Here is a 15,828-nt window from a genome sequence, read left to right as displayed (position 1 = left end):
TTTGTGCGAAGATCCGAACAAGCTCCTTATATGCATGTACAGCCGACTAAGTATATCCGTGGGCCGTCACCATATCAGCAATCGTCTGACAGAGGATATGAAATCTGCTCAACATCTACAACCGAAAAGACGCGGGCAGAGCCGAGTACGTACGATTCATGTCAAATACCCTCCATTCGCAGCCTCTTAAGGGGGACGAGGGTCTTAAAATGCGAAAAAAATCGCGAAAAAGTCGGTTTCTCAAAACTAATATATTCGGCATGTTGGTACATTCCACCATCTTATTTCAAAATACCGAAGTCCAACACCATCTAGTAATAAAAAAAGATGCCGCCACCATCTGGAAGACGTTGAAGTAACGAGCGTTAGCTGTTTGGTTTACTAGAATTGATAAGAATGAGATTAAAGTGAGGTACACCAATGGAAATACGAATCTGACATCTTGGATTTATAAGTGACGTCACCAATCGATCACCAGTTGGGTTGTTATATCGATTTACTATGGGGGCCGCCATCTTGAATTCCCCGGACTTGGAAAATTTCAGGCCGAAGGGAGGTGGTAGCAGACCCCAAGAAATCGAGAAACGTGATGAGTATAGAGCTAACGCTCTTTTTTAAAAAAAATCATGTTTTATGCGCCCGCGCCACAAGAAAACGGTCGGAATGGCTAGACGAAGCCGATGTTAGCTCGCCGCTAGCTCTGCTTATGCTCGTGGTATCGCGGCCATTTAAGTGTCCTTCGAAAGCTCGCTTCTTCCGCCATGGCGTCGCGAAGGGCTATGGGCACCGTGCGCAACTGCTTCTTTAGAGTTTTTTAAGGCGAAAGCTCTCCCGTCCGTCCGGCGTCCGTTGCATCCAACAACTGTGTCTTCCCCGAGTCAATATACCGATCTCTGTATAGTGGAGGCCAAGGAGGAAATGTTTTAAAAAGAGTAACGAAAATGGTGGTACCAGCGGTTGTGAAGATGTTTTTCTTCAAGCTGCACACTGGTACGTTGCCGGATAAAACATGGATGGAGGAGAAGAGATTTTTTTTTACCACGGCGTGCTAGCTCACTGCTTGTTGTGTCACAAACCAGAGTCAATGGAACACGTCTGTATTGATTGCTGGGATGCGCTGCTCTTTTGGGACGTGCTCCAGCGTACAATAAAGAAAGACTTACCCTTGACGCCGTATGGGATACAATTCCTGGACGTTGAGGCGGATCTTTATAAATACGATGTAATTTTCCTTCTTGGCCTGCACAGCATTTGGCGAAGCAGGATGGCTGTACGACACTGCGATGAAGATGCGCGGTCTGTCCGAGATTACTTCTAAGAAAACATATTTAAGCTGCGTGAAGTGTACAAGGAGCTGTTTTGGAGATGAAGTTATCGAGTTGATGGGAGAGCCGTGTTCCTTGAAACAGTTTTGATTTTCTCACGGGACTGAAACGCATGTCCGCTCTTGACGTTTGAGTGTGCACATAAATCTTGACACCACCTGCCTCAGGTACAAGTGCGGCAAAGAAAGACCCCCTTTTCTCAAACGCAGAAATAAATTATCCCGTTTAGTCTTCTCCCATGAGGACTGCCAAACAAAGACGGCGAAGAGACGATGAAACTTTTGAATGTTAAGTCGAGAGCGCGAAAGGACCTGCAACAAATAGCACAGTTTTTAAACCAGGTATGCCCTACATATGTTTGCGCGCGCGAATATAGACAGCTCCTTTCCCGACCATTTCTGTGTACGCGGGGACAGTTCTTGAATTTTCTCCTTCAAAAAGTCATCGTTATCTCGATACTTGTCAAGAGGAACACCTAGGTACTTGGAAGGGACATGTTACCATTTTACACTTGCATGAAACAAAGGCGCTGGTGCCCAGTTCCTATGCCAAAGGCCCGCACATTTGTCCAGATTAACAACGCTATTGGTTACATCACAAAACCTGCGAACAACGGACATCGCATGTTCTATGCTGCTGTGATGGCTACAAAAAATTGCCACATCACTGGCATAAGCTATGACTTTAATCTCACATGCTTCGAGTTCAAAACCACGAATAGAGCTGTTGTTTATTACATTCCGGCAAAGTGGCTCCAGGTACAGAGCGAAAAGTAGCGGTGACTATGGGCAGCCTTGCCGCATGGATGCTCTCACGGCAATTCTGTCTGTGTGGTTAACAACCAGATTCGTGGTACAGTTACTATAAGCCATTTTAAGCCCTTTTAAAATTACTTCCCCAACACAGACATGTTCGAGGATTTTAAATAGAATGTCATGATATACACGGTCAAGGACCTTCTCTAAGTCAATTTGCAACATTGCGACTTGCCTAAAGTCAGCGTCACAGCATTCCACTATACTCCGAGTGTCATGAACATTCGTGAAGATGGTCCGGCCTTGAATTCCACACATCTGGTGGGGGCCAACCAAGATGTCCGTAACTGACTGTAAACGTTTGGTTAATACTTTCATAAAAATTTTATAATCAACATTACTAAGCGTTATCGGCCGATAACCAGTAACTTGCTTAAGCTTAGCAGGATTGTCAGTTTTCGGTATATGTACCGTATGCGCACGAGAAAACGACGGTGGTAAAAAACCCATTCTAAATGAGTCTTCATAAACGCGTTGTAAAATGAGAGCTGTTTCGCGTTTGAACGCCTTATAAAATACCGCTGTTATCCCATCAGGACCTGGCGATTTCCCCAAGTGACGCTCATCAATAGCGTATTCCAATTCCGCTGTTGATAAGTCGGCAGACAGGATGTCAGTGTCTTCACTGGTCAGTTGGGGTAATAGATGTAAAATTTCAGCCTGAAAGGCCTGTACATCCGCCGATTTGGAAGCGAACAAATCACGGTAATACTGACTGAAAGCCTCCCTTATCACCTTCGGATCGTCCCTCAGAGTACCTTTGTTTTTAATGTCTGCGATGTTGTTCCTTTTAGCGTATCTTTTTTTTTTCTGTCGTCAAATTCCGCCTACTGGGCATATCATCTGCCAGCAAGCGATCTGTTCGTGCACGGATTGCAGCTCTCTGAAAGCTGGTCACATCGATAGCCTCAAGCTTGGCTTTAACTTCGCTGATAAGATCAGTGTATAGTCCCGGAGCTCAATTTTCCTCTAAAATTAATTCTTTCGACATCTGTTTTAGGTTCTTTTGTTCGAATTTTTCAGCATGTTTGATTTATACGGACCTTTCGATAGCCGTCATTTTGACATCACCTTTAAATTCCTCCCACTTTTCTGCCCAACTTTTCTCATAACTCAACCAAACTTTTTCTAACACGTTCTTTGTTTCTAAAAGAAACGTATCGTCCTTTAATAATTTTGCATTGAGCTTCCACAAGTCCCAGTTTAATTTCACTTGAGGTGGCAGGTTCTTTCCCATGGTGAATATGACACAACAGTGATCGCTAAATGTAACCGGTTCGACGATGTAGTTATCGCAAATCGCCTCCAGCACAAGGAAAACGTAAGCTCTATCTAGCATAGCATGACTAAGCCCTTGGAAATGTGTATGAATGAATAAGCAGAATGAACAAGCGCACGGTGCCCATGGACCTTTGCGACGCCATGGCGGAAGAAGCGAGCTTTCGAACGACATTTAAATGGTCGCGATACCACGAGAATAAGCAGAGCTAGCGGCGAGCTAACATCGGCTTCGTCTAGCCATTCCGACCGTTTCCTTGTGGCGCGGGCGCAAAAAACATGATTTTTTTTAAAGAGCGTTAGCTCTATACTCATCACATTTCTCGATTTCTTGGGGTCTGCTACCACCTCCCTTCGGCGTGAAATCCGAGGAATTCATGATGGCGGCCCCCATAGTAAATCGATATAGCAACCCAACTGGTGATCGATTAGTGACGTCACATATAAATCCAAGACGCCAGATTCGTATTTTCATTGGTGTACCTCAGTTTAATCTCATTCGTATAAATTCTAGTAAACAAAATAGCTAATGCTCTTTACTTCAACGTCTTCCAGACGGTGCGGCATCTTTTTTTATTTCTAGATGGTGTTGGTTTGGTTTGGTTTATGGGGGTTTAACATCCCAAAGCGACTCAGGCTATGAGGGACGCCGTAGTGAAGGTATCCGGAAATTTCGACCACCTGGAGTTCTTTAACGTGCACCGACATCGCACAGTACACGGGCCTCAGGAATTTCGCCTCCATCGAAATTCGACCACCGTGGCCGGGATCGAACCCGCGTCTTGCGCGCCAGCAGCCGAGCGCCGTAACCAATCAGTCACCGCGGCGGCTTGATGGTGTTGGACTTAGGTATTTTGAACAAAGATGTTGGAATGTACAAACGTGCCGAATATATTAGTTTTAGGAAACCGACTTTCTCGCGATTTTTTTTTTCGCATTTTAAGACACTCGTTCCCCCTTAGGAGGCTGAGAATGGAGGATATTTCACATGAATCGTACGTACTCGGCTCTGCCCGCGACTTTTTCGGTTGTACATGTCGAGCATATTTTACATCCTCTGTCAGACGATTGCTGATATGGCGACGGCCCACGGATATACTTAGTCGGCTGTACATGCATATAGGGCGCTTGTTCGCATCTTCGCACAAAACTTCAAAATCGTGAAATTCTTGGACATAGTCCTCCATGGCTTTTCCTTTCCCGTCCATGCTGACGAGCGTCCGACTCTCGTCTGACCTAGACCGGTCACAAAATGTGCTGGAGCTGCTGGGGCTGGCCTTCCGGACGTCGATGCAAAGGAAGAAAGCACCGAATGGCCAGGAAGGACTCGCCTCTTTTCCTCTGTTCGCGCTGCTCAAACGGAAATAGTAGAGAGCTTCGCGGGGGGAGCTTGTCCTGGGTTCTTCCCGTGTCCTCTTTACTTCCATGCTCCAGGAAACTTATGCCTGACCTAAATAGTTGAAAACCGCCATGCTGTTAAAGATATGAGATGGGAACGAGGTAAAGAATGTGGCTTCGATAAAAAGGAAGTGTACAATGCGGCTGTGTTCCGAGTCGAGCAAAAGAAAGTAAGGTACATTTCTGCACTTGAAGCTGGCATTCTATTTTTTTTTTCACGGGCAGTTCAAATTCGGTGTTTTCCGGTGTTCACCGATTCAGAAAAAAATATGCCTTGGTGGGAACTTTTCGGGGTTTATCGATATAATCGAAAACACGGGACCCCATGTATGATCAATATCCTCACGAGATGTCAGAAGAGAGGCTTGAAAACGTTGCAGCTTGTTTCATGCCAGGAGAACAGGGAGAGGTGCCCGGGATATCTCCTTCATGTTTGCCCTCAAACTTGCCTCCCTGATCGGAGGGTTTAAGCGTCGCAGCTTTATGTCTGCAAGTCGACTTAAATGTGATCGAAAAACTTTGCTCATAGTTTTCTTGTTTCAACACATTTTTATGGTGTATATTTAAAAAAAAGGTTTGAAAAGCTGTAATTTATATCTGGGAAGAAAAATTATTTGCAACTGCAAGCGAAACCTTGTCCAGCGGCCAAGCTTCCTCCACAGCCCAGCCTCCAAAAGCTCGGGTGCACTTCAAGCTGGAGACGCCACTTTGTTTTTATTTATTTATTTAAATACCCTAAAGGTCAAAGTGGGTATTACATAGCGGGAGGGGGGGGGGAAGGCATAAAACAGCACAATACATAATCTTGACATTCGTTAGTTAACACATGCAATACAGAACTATGCATACTAATGTTAAGTACACAGCACTGCGTTCGCTAAGGGATATGTAGGTTGATTATACAGCACATAAATCTTAGAAATGCAATAATGAAAACAATATTACGGTGAGTTTAGCAACCAAGGTGCGCTGAAAGTTTTGTTGGAAAATGGGATAGATCAGTTTCAGTAACTATGCCAGCCGTCAACGAGTTCGTCTTCTATTGATCATAGTAAGGGTGAAGTTCGATATTTTAGCGTTCGTGCGAAGATGGGTAGTACTTTACGGGGCTGATCCCTCCGGCATGAGGTATGATGTGCTGTGGCGATGCGATCAGCTGTAAATGGGGAGTCACTGTAGTATAAATAATGAAAAAAAGATAAGCAAAAGAACTTGCGTCGAATGATAAGGTCCGGAATATTGAGAGCTTGCTTTAGTAATGACACACTTTGATATGGTGAGCATGACGAAAGGATGATTCTGACAGCTGTATTTTGGACGGACTCAAGGCGCTTAATTAATGCAACGCTGCTTGGATTCCATACTATAGAGGCATACTCTAAAGCTGACCTTGAGGTCTCCCTCGCTTCTCGGCTCTCGCCTGCTGCTTGCGAAGGCGATCATGCTGTCGCCTCGCCGCAGCAGAAGCTCTGGACCACTTCTGTTTGGTCCTGGCGTTCGTAGGTGCCCCACGAACCTCTTTTCGCCTCTTTTGACCCTCTCGTCTTCTTCTGCTGCTGTCATCGACGCGGCGAACTTCTCTTCGTCATAGTTCTTGTAGCGTCCAATATGACATTCTTTGTCCCGTTTCCTGTTTCTGCGCGATGCTTTTCTGCAGTGAAGCCATCGCTTCTCAACACTCAACGTAGACCACTAATTTTTGCAAGTGCAACTGCCTATTGGAGAATTGCACGGGTGCGTTTTCGTGACAGCCCGGTTGGGAGCTGGAAAACACTATACAGAGATGCATACTACATGAAGAAGGCCCACAGTCACTGAAATCATAGAAAGCATGGGAATGTTTTTTTGCTTTTTCTTTTTAATGACACGTGGTGTGGATCAATGGTAAATTAGTAGAGCAACTATTTTTTACCTGAAAGGTAACTGATCAGAAAGAAGATGAAAAAATAACCACATGCAGTCGGTGAGATATGAACCCCCAACCTCCGAATGTCGCATGCGATGTATTGTATTCACATGGTATTCGACACTTAGCGGTAGAAAACGACGACTGGCTTCTATTTGACCTTATTGTGCTGACCGGCCTCCACTGTTTATGGCTGTATTTCCGAGAAAGTACATGCCGATTTGTTGAAGAGCAGAAATCACTAGTGTGTGTCTCGCAGTGGCTGTCTAGGGTGGAACCCCTAAAACTACAATCCCCGTCCCATGAGTGCTGTCAGTTTTCCTTTTGTTTCTTTCCAGGGTAGTGTTTTTTTAACAAGTGTTAGCGGAAGTTCAGCAATAAATAAAAGTGATATCCCAGCTATTTAAAGCGTCACTCAAGCACTCAAAGAGAGAAGGTTCAAAACCCAGTGGGGCCTGAAATTCTTTCCAGCGTGTTTTATTTTCAGAAATTTCCAACTGGTGTGAACGGACGGATGTGTGCACAAAAATTGGCGGACATGACAAGGCGAAGATGCGGCAGTTTAATGCATTCCTGCATTAAAATTACAACTCGTTCTATTCGTTGTTGACCTGGCTTCTTGATGTGCAGTCCTCTAAAAAGAAAGCACATTTGTCCTTTCTTCGTTAAGCGGGTGTGTTGGCGCATTCGTAGCGCTCTGCCGCAGTCTAGGAGGTACTGGTTACAACACCTCAGGCATGGCGTCCGCCACCGTCCGATCCGCCCGAAGCGTGCAGGAAATGCATGTGCGACTCCCGGCTTCATTTTCTCCCCAAAGGCAGATATTTCCTCGTCTGATGTCGGTCTGAATAATCACCATCGCTCCGTCAGCACGTGGCGTTTTACGCACGAGGTCGTCGATGCTGCGCTGGCGGAGACCATGAGGAACTCGAGGATCCGCGCGCAGAGAAGGACGCAAGTGGCCGCATTTGGTGTTGCACACCTGGAAGCCGGAGAAAATGACCATGGCCGTTACCCGACGTCCCCGATACGCATGCAGTCTGTTTTGCTCAAGGCCGCGACGATGTGCGGGTAATGGCTGACGCCGTCTTGCTTTGCGTTAACGCAGTGCTATTGTGCGTTGCTTGCAGGCGAGAAACGAGCTAGCGAATGTAAGATTTCCTCGTGTGCATTTGCTCGCGGATCTATGGGGCGCTAAGTGACTGCGCTGTAGAGATGCCACGACTACTGATGTCTGGCATTATCCGGGTTACAGGCGCTGGTTCATGGCAGCACACGACAGGTACACCTTGTTCTATGTCACCATACAAATCGCACAGAAGAAAAGGAAGTTCCCTCCTTGCAGCGTTTTTACACAAAAAAAGGATTATCTGACGAGCATGGCAGACGTCTTGAATGTCTGATAAGCCCCTCCGTATGCTCGCTTCACACCGCTGCTTCTCTACCTACGACTGCACGGATTGTGTTGAATGGATGCGCGATATTTGAAGGGTGCTTTATTGTAGCTGTTTTAACTACATCACGCAATGGCCTAGCTGAAATAAGTTTTGCCTTCGAAGTTTCAGAATCGAGTAATGGCCCTAATTCCGGCACAGCCAGGATATTTTAGGTTGTTAATACGGACTTGTTGATAGACATGAAGCGCACATTCTAAGCACGGTCGAAAGCTGCCCGGATGGAATCAGTTCATTATGGACTCAACCATACCAAAACAGTAAATACTGGAATCGGGGTGATTAGGTTGTTCCGGAAAGAAGCCCTGTATAAAGAAGTATAAACAGGGGCTAAAACTTCGTCAAAATTTGATGCTTCTCTTTGGTGAGTAGCGTTAGAATGTTTTTGTTCAGCTTGACTAAAGCTGGGTTGATGAATTTCAAGTCGCTTTAGGAGCCACTGTACATCGAGAAATAAACATGAAGTTCATTCAACCCCCCCCAGCCGGAGACATATACTTTCAAACATAATGGGACCAGCGAACAAACACGAGAACACCAGAAGTCCACAGGACAGCGCTGGACTAACAACTGAAGTTTTATTGATAGGCGTCCAATTCAGGAAACCAAAAAACGCATGCTTGTCAGGCTTACGCACATCCGCGTGGATAGTCACCTAAAACAATTAAAACACGCGGAAACTGCAGGCACCCAACCTGTGGACAAGATATGCTGTTTTAGTGCGTAGCACTTGTTGCCGCAATTTCGCCGATGGCCGTTCGAAGCCTGGGCCGGGCGATATAAAACCTCTCTCGGTTTTGGGAAAATGAAAGGCGCATAGCTAGTTCACTCTGTCGGTGGACGCTTCAAAAGCGCTACAGGCGCCAAACAAAACACTGAGTTACCAAGCTTTTATTTGGCGTTCGTGGCGCGCTTGAGGCGTCCACCGACGAAGTGAACTAGCTATATGCCCCTTTCATTTTCTCAAAACCGAGAGAGGTTTTACACCGCGAATAAGATTAGACAGGGAAGAAGACTGTCTTATCTACTTCGTGCAAGCCGCCCCTGCTCTCTCTCTCTCTCTCTCCCTGACCTTGAAGCGCGAAGGAAACGGGTGGCGTCGCGTGTCTTAGCCGACGAGAAGACAGAGCGGCCTTTGCTTCGCTTATGAAAGTATTGCAGGGGCAAGCAATGCTAGTGCACCTGCTTCGCATTCGCAAATCGTCTGTAATTTGTTTCGTTTTACACGTGCACACTGTTTTTTAGCAGTCAAAGTTCTTTATTCGTAAGCGACAGGGGCGGTGCACTGATGCACGTGTCGCTTCCTTGCAGCCTAATGTGAAAGGCTTCCAGTATCTCTCATTCCTCTCTGTTATTTCCTCGTTCTAGTACCGAAACCTTGTGGAAAGCCGGCACGCAGTCTTTACATTGTCTACAGTGACGCAGAAGCTTATTTTGATCCGACACGTGTTTCAAGGAATTCTTATTTTTACACGCCTGGTCATTCACGCATTTGCCGGTCTGAACCTTATACACCCTTCCACAAGATAGGGGTACCATGTACACGACACGTGTACAAGATACCCCTATACTTTGTTCAAGATGTAACGAAAAAGAAACCCGACAAGAAAAAAATTCATGATTTTAGCAGTCGCATTAAATCTTAGTTATCGAAGGTATGTCCGCCATGCCAACAGATGATAATGGACACAACAGAAGATCTTTCTTGTTGGTAATTATGTTGCCTTTTCGGCGCAATGCAAGCGCAGAGCTTTAGCAGCGGGCATAATGGGTAATTGCATGAGATGTGAGTGCATCGCACTGGTAGTTAAGCTAACCGAGTAGTTAAGGTAAGGGTGGCAGCCTGTTCAATGTTCCCAGTACTGCTGTGGTACTCTTCCATCCAACTCTTTTATGGTCTATGGCTTTATAGTCTGCTTCCTCGCGGAGTCCTTGAACCTGTATCGCGATACGCATGCATGAAAGTCAGCCTTTCAGGGACAGTCTGCATGAATCCAAGGCCCTGGCGTTACGTAAGGCACACGTCGTAAGAGCAATCATATAACGGGAAAAAAGTACAATTTTTCAGACAAATATCGTCGAAAAAAAAACGCATTTAAACTCGCAAAACAATGTAGCTTTACTTTTGTTTTTGAGCACAAAAGCGCCGCTCGTAATTGCCCGCAGTTTAGCAGAACATGTTGCCGGGCTTGCTAGTTGATTCATCTATAAATTGGAGCTTCAGCGCAAGCCAAAGAAAAGACCGCAGGGAAGGAGAAAGTATGGGCGCTACCCTCAACAACGCTTTATATTCGACCCACACCAAATGCGCGTGCCTTTGTGCTTATACGCAAAGAGGGAGAGATTGCAGCCCGTTGCCTGGCTGACGGGATAATTCAAAGAACCGTATTTCACTTTCCCACTGAAGCGCTGACATGTCTCTAACATGGTACTTGGACATGGTGCTTGGGCTGACCACACACACAAACACACAAAAAGATAAAATGGCCTTTTTTAGTTGAATCATGAATCGATCAATTCCACGAGCCGATGAGCTGATGCGAAAGAAGACACCGAACGCTCTGCGCTGGGACTGCTCCCGAGTCGTACACTGAGAACCTGGTCTCACGGAGAGCGATTCGAGGCATGCGATGTCACAGCTCCACTTATTTATTTGAAGAGTTTTCTTTATTTTCAAAGCAAGCCGAATCTATTAAAAAAAAACTACGTCAAATTATACTGTAATGGCAAGAAAATCAATACATCTTTTCTTTGGAAAAGATATGATAGCGAAAGGGGCCTCCTAACGCCTAGAATACCGCGAAAATCCCATTTCGTATAAAAAATGACCCAAATCCACTCACGAGAGCCTTCATTACCATTCATTTCTCATTTATTCATTTTTCCTCTTCATTTATTCCTCTTCTCTGTAGCGCTACTTTACGATTGACTGTATAATGTGAAAAGATGGGCGGAAGATTTGAACCCAAAAGATGACAATAACGAAGGGGTCATTAGCCCCGTCGCCAACGAAGCAAGCATGTGCCTCTGAGACAATGAACTGCAAATCGTTTAGTTGGGCTAGATGGTATTATATTACTAAATTCATTACCACTAGAGAAATGACAGACGCAGACAGTAAACGGCAGGACTAGCTGTTGTCCTGTCGTTTTGTGTCCTGTCTGCGTCCACCATTTCACTACATATGAATTTAGGATGCGTACAGTAAAGCATGCATGGCAAAATTACTTTTCAACAGTATCTAAAATATCTTAATTATCACTTCCCAAAAATCATGCACATGTAATTCAATTAGAATACCAATTATTCCCCTAGAATAGTAATGCCATTACATTACACTTACTTCTGAAAAGTATTGCAATTCTTTTAAATTAACAGTTTTCATGCATACAAAGAAGTACACCGGTCACAGCTCTTGTAAACATTTATGTCCTAATTTATTGCGCCGCAGCAGCAGTGTTGCCGCATTGGCCAGTTGGTTTTTCCCAGTTGTCGGCTAAAAATTTCCAATTTTTTTCCACAAATATATATATTTTTCAAAATATAGTAATTTTAGAGTGAATACAACCAAGGTAATAAATATAAGAATGAGTGAAATAAAATAAAAACAACGCACATTAATAATGAACATCAGGGCTGGATTGTTCTTGATCACATCGTCGTCAATCACCACTTCGTTTTTATTAGTTTTTGCGCTGGGATGGGGACCAGCTCGGCTACTTCCATTTCCTTTCTAGCCTCTCCTGTATAGACCGTAGAAATTTTCGGGAATTCCTTTACAACTACATGTGTACATGAGGGATTGTGTGACTAAAGAGCTGGGAGTGGTTGGCAGCAATTAATGGAATGGTCACTGCCACTGTAGCTGGAAGAAATCCAAGGACGCAGCACTCGAAGCCTGAATGAGCCAGGGCTCTGTATCCAAGGCTAGGCAGCAAATTCAAGGGAAACATCAAGCCAAATTTTTTCTCGCGACACTAGTCAGGCCGCCATAATAGCAGCATTTTCCCTTCATCTCTGCACATTTTCCCGAGAAAGTACATTTAGAACACCGCTTTTTAGCGAAACCAAAATTTTCCACGTTTATAATGGGTTGGTTTACAAAATTCCCTTTTTCCTTCAATGGCTTGATTTTCACACAATATGGGAAATTTCCCACGATTCAGCAACACTGCGCGGCCGCAGGAGCAGCTGAACTTCAAATCGGGCGTCGAAAATTTCGCCTCCATTTGAAGAAAATGTGTTCTTGGCAGACAGGGAAACCCGGCGTCGTACATGGAAAGCTTTTAAAGCATTGGGTACCACTAAAGAAATCGTAAAATCGCGGACCTCGCTGTTCATCCGGTCGTGAATTCAATCGTTCGATGTGTCAAACGGCGACGCTCTGATGGTTTTTAAGAATTCATGGTCCGCGTCACGACTGGGTGCTCCAGTGATTTTTGTTCACAGTGTTATCTTTCGAGTAAATGCAATCCAGTGCTGCGGCCTAGCACTGATTAGTACTCAACAGCAAATTCCAAAAATTGGCGAACAATGAATTCCTCGCCAAGCCGTTTAACTTACATACGCAGCCTCAGTAACTCTACCCAAAGGAAATTATCGGAGTAAAACAAACTCCAAGTTCTTTCTCAAAACTCGACGCACTCTCTCTTTCTTTCCCCATAGCTCGGGCCATTAGAAAAATAAGACAATGCGAACAAAACGAAAAAAAAAACACGGCCAAACAGTCGCTACTTTCACTGCTCTCAAGACAAAAACAAGGGCGAACCACGGGCCTTGCTACCCAGAAGTGTATGCACTGTTTGAAGTCTCCGAAGCAGGTTATCTGTCGCTTCGACAGTACTAGGAATTCACTTCGGCACCTTCCATTCTGGATTGTTCGCGCCATGAGCGTTTCCACCTGTCCCTCCGTGCCTCGTAATAATAATAATAATAATAATAATAATAATAATAATAATAATAATAATAATAATAATAATAATAATAATAATAATAATAATAATAATAATAATAATAATAATAATAATAATAATAATAATAATAATAATAATAATAATTGGTTTTTTGGGGAAAGGAAATGACGCAGTATCTGTCTCATATATCGTTTGAGTGCTCTTATGTGTAAAGCATATCATATAACAGCTTGGGGAGCACAGCACTTTTTGCGGTTGTTTCAGTTCCTGTTTAGGTGCGTTTGGCACATTTCGAAAAAATGGCTGCTTATTTATTTGTATAACTATTTGATACACTGCGGTCTCATGACACCCAGCAAGGGCAAACATACGCTTACAGCGCATGCGCGTCAGCGCTGTGAGGTGCATGCTTAAAAGTTGCGCTTGAGCAAGAACTGAATCATAAACATGTTAGCGTTCCGAAGAGGGTGGAACGTTGGGGGTATTATAATTTATAGCACAACGGAACGCCGTGTTATAACTAGCTCAGGCTACGCGGCCTTGCTTGTTCCTCAGTGGTGACGGCTTCTGTTTCCGCTCCTGACGCATTCACTCAAGCGCTTGTTTTTATTTTGTATTTTCAGATACTTTTCAATTTAAGGTTGGCTGCTTACAACATATCCAGGTGAGTGACTGCTGCGCAATCCTCCATTCTAAAGTGAGGGACAAAAAGTACATCATGAAACAAATAAACAAAGCCACCATCTCACCACAAATTTGAATTGTGGATCACCTCATTTTCTGCACTTTGCATACATTGCATTGTCATACCTTTTCCGGTGTATACTGTTTTGCCTTACTTGCAGCAACGACTAAGCTCGCTTTCTGTCATTTGCTGAAGCCACTCGTGTTTGAAGTAAAAAAAAAAAACTAGTTGGCATGCGCCTATATAAAGAGTTTCTGTTTGCCAGCTTGTAAAGTGCGCAAATATTTTGTTCGCGGAAGGCTTTGAGAACTTTGTAATGCACTAGTTCAAACGTAAAAGCATATTTTTATTAAATGATATCCCGTCTCATGCAATTGTGTAGCCGCAAGGTGTCGGCCAAGTACAATAAAGTTATGTGCGGCTTCGAGCCTTGCTTCGGCTGTGAGCCTTGCTAATTTGGTGCGCTTTATTTTAATTGGTGATGAGAAGTATGTACAGTTGCGGCCAAAATACTACGGAGCACGCTTCGGCGCGTGAAATTTTCTCACGCGTTCGGAAAGGAGATATAATTGTTTCTCGGATTCATGCGCAAGCGCACCAGCGACATGTGCTAACATATGTATAAAATACATCATAATAATTGTTAGCTAAAGCTTGGCAAAAGTTTCATCAACGAAGCCTGTTGCGTAAGATTAGGGCCGTGACTGTACTACAAGTAATGTGTGGAACATATAAGTGTGAGCTATTCCTACGCACACAGGCATCGAGATGGCACTTGTGAAGCATCAGTGGATGCAATTTGGCCTGCCACTACGGTGAATTTTCAAGTACTGTTCATTTCGTTGTCAAGCAACACGTACTACTAATTCACGTCTATTATACAGACAGCCTCATAAGCTTTATCGCTTAAGATAACTCAATCAATCTGCGGTCGCAGCATGTGAAAAAGGAAATAGAGCGCGTCGCTAGCCACCCATACACCAGGAACATGTGATCACTGAAACGGACTAACATTTCATGAGTGCCCTCCGGTGTTGTAAGAGGAAAACCAGGTGTTCCTAGAGTTCTTACGTTAGTCTATAACTCAGTTTACCTCATTTTCCACTCGTTTCTAAAATATATAAATTATTTCTGGCAGCAAATAGCGGCAAATAAACATTCAACGTGCGATAGGCTATGCCTTGCTCACAGTACGAAGTGCACCGCCTTTAATGAGCTGTAACCGAACTGAAGCTTACGCTTAAAAACTTTAATAAGCGTTGTCCCACTACAGTGAAGCAAACCCCCGGAAATGACAGCGTTCTCAGCGAGGAAACAGCCAACCAGTAGTCAACGATCATCTAGCGCCCACTGGAACCTTTCTGTATATACCTAACTACAATGCCTGTCCAGATTAATAGCGAAAGCTTTGCTGATCTATAGTGCTGATAAATTTTATGTTACGAAGTTGCGTCGCGCAGACAAACAAAAAGGACATTTTGTCTCAAGCAAGCACAAATACGTCTGCCTTGTAAAGATGCACCTTTACAGAATAACCTCTTTCTCTGTAATTTTATTCCTTTTGTCATCTAATATGACACCTTGTGAGGTCAAGGGTAGGAAAATGAGAGGCTCGCTGGGACATACAAATGAAGGAAGCCAACAGTCACCGAAGCCAAAAATCACAGGGGAATGTTTCTATTTTTTTCTTCTTTTAACTTGTGGTTTGATCAATGGCAAATTAATAGGGTAGACAATAGGGTAATTACTTTATGGCTGAAAGATTATTGATTCGAAAGTTGGAGAAAAACAATCACATGCCGCTCATGGTATCCGAACCCACGACCTCCAAATTTTGCGTACGGTGCTCTACCAACTGAGATACGGTGGAGGTTTTGCAATCCTCTACTTTGGGGGGTATTTATGTTGCCTGTAACCTAACCTTGAGAGAGTCGCATAGCTTCCGCCCTCACCTTTTGATCACGTTCCACGTGACACTCGCGGTAATACAGGACGCACTACGCCCGCCGCTATGGACGAGGGTGGCGCTGGCGAACACTCTCAAGGTTCGGTTA

General features: G+C 44.3%; 1 pseudogene across 1 annotated transcript in view; it reads left to right on the top strand.

The window, feature by feature from the left end:
* LOC144093688 (diacylglycerol O-acyltransferase 1-like) overlaps window positions 1-15,828 on the top strand; it is a 65,935-nt pseudogene that overhangs the window by 29,338 nt on the left and 20,769 nt on the right. The window contains exon 2 of the transcript XR_013306310.1: window positions 13,713-13,753. The product of XR_013306310.1 is annotated as a diacylglycerol O-acyltransferase 1-like (transcript). The remainder of the gene's footprint in view (window positions 1-13,712; window positions 13,754-15,828) is intronic.

Source organism: Amblyomma americanum, chromosome 1 (genome assembly GCF_052857255.1).
Source record: "Amblyomma americanum isolate KBUSLIRL-KWMA chromosome 1, ASM5285725v1, whole genome shotgun sequence".
Lineage (NCBI taxonomy): Eukaryota > Metazoa > Arthropoda > Arachnida > Ixodida > Ixodidae > Amblyomma > Amblyomma americanum.
This window is presented reverse-complemented; position numbering and strand designations above follow the sequence as displayed.